The 5,243-nt window shown below is 51.9% G+C and overlaps 1 long non-coding RNA gene across 6 annotated transcripts; it reads left to right on the top strand.

Annotated features, from left to right (window-relative positions):
- Positions 1 to 47: 47 nt before the first annotated feature.
- LOC108446695 lies at positions 48 to 4,353 on the top strand. Of its 6 annotated transcripts, none has more exons than XR_001861981.1 (4): positions 48 to 240; positions 337 to 526; positions 971 to 2,728; positions 3,194 to 4,353. It is a non-coding gene; the product is annotated as an uncharacterized LOC108446695 (long non-coding RNA). The 6 variants fall into 6 exon arrangements; XR_001861983.1 differs by lacking the exon at positions 3,194 to 4,353 and having other exon boundaries at positions 971 to 1,056; positions 1,184 to 2,897; XR_001861980.1 differs by lacking the exon at positions 3,194 to 4,353 and having other exon boundaries at positions 971 to 1,272; positions 1,608 to 2,897.
- Positions 4,354 to 5,243: the final 890 nt, after the last annotated feature.

The raw sequence follows: 5,243 nt of genomic DNA, 5'->3' as shown, positions 1-5,243 counted from the left end.
GGGCAAGGGCCCGAGCCAGGAAATGTTTCCAGGGAGAAAGAGGGAAATGGTGGATTTTGTGCTCTCTGCAGGGCCACCGCCACTGACGAGGAGAGGGGCCCTCAGCGCCCGCAGCACGGCGATTTTCCCCTGTGCACATCAGGAGAAGTGCCCTCACACCGCGGGGTCTGAATGTGCGTGGGAAAAGCAGGAAACAGCACGGTGCTGATTTAATTAGCTCGCTCTAATTAAAAGGAAGGGGTGAGTTTGGTGTGTCAATAAGGAGGACGGGTGTGCTGAGGCTTTACAAGAGCTGGAAGCGCTGAAATCTGCTGACAGTGACTTGTTTCCCCACAGAGAGCGCGGTGTGACGGTGCTGGACTGGTGACAGGATGGGACTGGCCCGGTGATGTGACAGTGCTGGGCTGGTGACGCGGTGCTGGCCCATCGGGACCGCGGTCGTGCCGCCGCTCACGCCAGAAATTTTTGCTGCCCACACACACGTCAGCGCCACGGAGACTCCCCAGCTTGGCCACCATCTGCTGTGGTTCGTCCCTTCGCCTCCCTTCCTCATCCCAGGCCATGATCCCCTCTCCGTGAGGAATCTGTGGGGTAGTTGGTTGCTGCCAGACCCTCTGGGGAAAGGTGGGAGGAGTGAAGGAAGCCCTTCCATGTTTCAGTAGATGTGTTGTCGGTCAATACCTATTTCAACTCGATTTTTCAGGCCAAACACATTTGGCCAAGAGAAGAATGGGACAGGAAAGCAGGAGGAATGGGAGGGAATGCCTGAAATGTTATCCTTTCTCCACAGCCCTTCAGAAATGCTTCAGGGAAAATAATTCATTTGAACTGAAAATTATCAGGGGTGGGGGGGAAGTAAAGCAGATCTGGAGCAGCTGTCTGGAGCAGCTAGTGAGGCTGTTTAATTAACACTGCACTTGGCTACCAGCTATCTTGGAGCCAATTTCTGGACATTTTTGTTGCCTGGCAGGTGATATACAGCTGCTGGAGGAGTTCTCTCAGCACTAGGAGACCTTCCCCATGGCAGAGAGACAGCAGGAGGGTTATTCAGCAGCCGTGAGTCATCTGTACCTGCCTCTGGAAGGACTCTGTCCCCTCCCAGCCATAACAAGACCTTTTATTCTTCCCTTCTTTGTATGCCAGCCTTGTTTTAATTAGCTGTATTTTTAATCTTTGTGAGCAGAGTGAAATCCCAAGCAAGGAAGTGTTTTTATCCTGCTGGAAAACTTAATTAATGCTCCGTCAGAGAGTTTGATTTCCAAGCTGATGAAGGTTGGTGGATGATGGTGACCCCATGGGTGCTATTTAGCGATGCTGCTGTTTCTCTTGGCCCTTTAAAACATTCTCCTCTTCTCCTGGACTTGTCCCGATCCTGTGATTTGTGATGGGACTCATGGGAAGCTTCCCAGGGGTGTTTGGGGCCACAGCCATCCTCACAGGGAGGAAGGACACGCTCCTGCTGATCACTGACTTGTCACCTCTTCCCGGTGCTGTGCCCAGGATGGATCCCAGCTCCCAGAGAATGATTCCCAGTGTCCCTTAAGCACTGACCTCTGTGCTGGAGCCATGTCAAACAGCTGAGGGAATTATGTTTGCTTCATTCCCAGGAAGAGCAAGGGGCTGGGAAAATCCAAACTGCTTGGAGCTCTGTCACTGGGAGCTTCTGAATCAAAGCCAGGCACCGTGACCTGCCCAGGCTGCCTGGTTCCGGGTCCAGGGGCTCCCAAGGAGGCTGGAGAGTGGTGGTGAGCCCTTTCCCTGTGTTTCCCCTGGGATTGCCTCTGGATGAGCCCTGAGGAGTGGGGGAGCAGGCAGGGGCTCTCCTCCTCCTGGGCAAAGCTGCCAGGCAGCAGTGCCAGCGGGGGATACCTGTGGGATGTATCTCCTCCCCACCTCCCCAGCTCTGGGCTCATCCACTGTAATTACAGCAGGAGCAGTAGATCCCTGGAAAAGAGAGTGGATCGACACCCCGTGCTGCAGGGAGGGAGCAGGAGCAGGTTCCTTTGGCTCCCGTACCTGCTCAAGCCTGATCACAGCAGCCCCGGGGCTGATCCATCGCTGCCAACAGGCGCTCGGGGAAGGTGGGAGAGACACGAACAACAACACAGTGGCACAGCACAAAAGTTTATTTTGAACCTCAAATATTTATGATCAACACCTGGTAAATGGCCAGTGAAATCCATTTTATGGTGTCATTAATCTGCTATAAACGGTTTGTATTTTTAGAGTTGTTTGCACAAAGTTGACTCATCCCTGCCTGCGAGGAGGCTGCAGGGAGCTTCCCTGCCCTTTGTCTTCCCTGCCTTTTGCTCCTGCTGCTCAAATCAAACAGGGAAGGGGTGCGATCTCACAGCAGCACATAGAGGGGGATATTCCCGCTGTAATTTCTGCTGAGATGTTTACCTGGAGATTGAGTGTGGTGCGAAGGTACCCGCGTGAAGCCGGGTGGGTTTTGTGTTATGTGTCTGAATCCCAGAATAATTGTGTGTTGGAAAGGACCTTAAAACTCATCCCATTCCACCCCCTGCCATGGGCAGGGACACCTTCTGCTATCCCAGGTTGCTGTCTGACCTGTCCTTGGACTCTTCCAGGGATGATCCCTGTGTCCATGTGGCCGCCAGCCCCATGCCAGGGGCCCTGCCGGGTACGGACGCTGTTGCTGCCAAGGAGCTGTGAAGTGTCTGGTCTTCCCTGAAGAATTAATTTGTATTGGAACTCATTATCATTGGTGAGATTTCTTTTGGTTAATGAACAAAATTAATTAGTGCCTCTGTCTGAGCTAGTCAGAATAAATTGACATGGAGTGAGGGAGAGAGCGAGGAGGATCCAGGAAGATGGTGCCCAGTGGGACAATTGGATTTGATAAGGACATAAGGAATAAAAGCAGGGAGAAGAGGGGAGGGTAAACAAGCTCCTTCTCCTGCCAGGCATGGAGCCCTCCTGTTTGTTGTCCGGTGGTGACTGCATTTTTTGGGGATTACTCAGGTGGGAACGCTGTTTTCCATGCATCCAACAGACCCTGGAGATGTGGTCGTGGGCCCTCGGCAGCTTGTGCCTCCACGTGGGGCAAAGCAGAATCAGAATAAGCTGCTCCAGGGGATTTCAATCAAATGTTCAAATAATTAATCTGGTTCTTCCCTGAGGTGTGACTTAATGAGGGTTGTTGGCATTTTCTCCCTTTCATTGTGAACAGATTTATTTTTCACTGGATAGTCCAACATCCACAGCTGGAAAAAAACACCCCAACGCTAACCCACAAGTGAGGGACACAAGTGAAGGGTCCTGGCATGAGGAGCAGCCCGAGCTGGGTATGTATGGAACACTCCTGGTGACATCCCTGCATCACTGAAGGCCAGGGAATCATGGAATGGAATTACAGAATATCCTGAGTCAGAAGGGACCCACGGGATCATCGAGTGGTGCCGAAATCTGCACATCCCTCATCCCGAGCAGCCCCTCAGCACCCTCCCAGCCTCCACAGAGGGGCTGACCCCATGGAAAGAGCTAAAACAAGTCTGTGGCAGCACCATAATGCTGGAAGAGGATGGAGCACCCACCTGGTGTGAGCTGGAGTTATTCCAGGGGCACAGCGGGGTTCCAGCAGAGAGACGAGCTGCTCAAAACCCGAAGAGCCACAGAGATTTCAGCCCCTGTGGCTCTGTCTGGCTGTGCTAAAATTCCTAATTAAGCCCCCTCGTCTGGAGGATGAGGTGGCCCCAGCCATTAAAACCCAGCCACGGCTTGAAAACTTAATAGGGGAAATTTAATGGATGAAGTCAATTGAATTATTCATCCCCAGAAAGCTTGTACAAATATCAAATGCTTATTAGCATTCATGCAACCTGTATGATCTCACAGCTCTGACAGATTAAGGTTGGGGCTAATTGCACCCAGGATGGCGTCAGATTTGGTGGTTGGTATTTTTTTAAAGCTTTTTTTCCTCCCCAGCATGACAAAGAGAATTTCAGATCGATGCCATCTGAGATTTACCCTTGAAGCAGAGCCCCTGTGATGGTTTCCTTCCTCAGCATGGTGGTTTTTAATCCCTGTTTGATTCCTGCTCCTCAAAGGGTGCCGAGGTGGCTCTGAGCCAGCCCAGATGGAAACAGTGCCCATCCCTGCGGGCTGTGGGTTTGCTGGAATGGACAGTGGTGGGACAGAGTCTGGCTCATAAATGGACAGGACTGAATGGCCATTAAAAATGCAAAATAGAAATCGATCCAATTAAATAATCATGACTTGCATTTACCCGGTGCTTTTTGCTTCCGATCTTAAGCAAGGCTTGCAGACAGTCCAGGGGGAAATCGCTTAATGCTGCAGAGATTTAATCAACAAAATTAACACTGGCTGATGTTAAACAGTTTCTCTCGTCATGGCCAGGTTTGGGGATGCAGCTGTGGGAGTTTTGCACCTGCACGTCCAGGTGAGTGTCCCCAAAAGAGGCATCGGGGAGCAATCCATGGTCACTCTTTGCTCTTGGAAAATTCAGTCGGAGCTTGATTCGCCCCACGCTGCCAGGATGTTCCTGCAGGCTCATGGATGGGGTTGGTTTGGGTCCTCATGAGCTTTGGGGGGTTTGGGAAGGTGTGGCTTTGTCAGAGGGTGGGAGCCCGGGCAGAACCAGAACCAGGAGCAAATATCCAAACACATTCCCGATGCTGCCATGGCCTCAAGCCCTTCCAAATTGTTCTACATCCCCCTCTCCATCATCACCATCAGCCACCAACCCCATGGCGAGAGGCTTTTCCCCCGAAGGGAATTCAGGCACAGGGCCAGAAGGGAATTCAGGCCTTTTCCAGCACAGCTAAATAATCCCAGCGGTAAATGACACCCTGAGTGTCCCCTTATGCCGAGGGACATCCCGGAGCATCCCACACGCCTCCAGGCAGGATTCAGCCTGGAGCAGAGGGATTCACCTCCTCTGCTTAAACTGCAGCAAAAGGAGTTTGCCATCCTCCCCAAAGCACTGTTAATCATGGATTTTATGGCTCTTTTCTGGAATTCCTCACTATCCCGCCGAGACACAATCATTATTTACAATAATTCTAAATGACTCTTAATTACAGCGGCGCAGGTGCTCCTCGGAAGCAGCCAGCACAGAGCTGGATCAACATATGGAGACTCTTGGGTGAGGTGAGGGATTCTCTGAGCTCAGCTGGAGGTGGGAGAAGCCTCAAACTCCAGTGGGGACGGTTCACACCTGGGGGCTGCAGCTTTGAGAGGTTGAGCAGAGAGGGTTCAGG

This window comes from Corvus brachyrhynchos, unplaced genomic scaffold (genome assembly GCF_000691975.1).
Source record: "Corvus brachyrhynchos isolate BGI_N302 unplaced genomic scaffold, ASM69197v1 scaffold5, whole genome shotgun sequence".
Classification (NCBI taxonomy): Eukaryota; Metazoa; Chordata; class Aves; order Passeriformes; family Corvidae; genus Corvus; species Corvus brachyrhynchos.
Note: the sequence above shows the minus strand (reverse complement) of the source record. Positions and strands in the feature narration are given on the sequence as shown.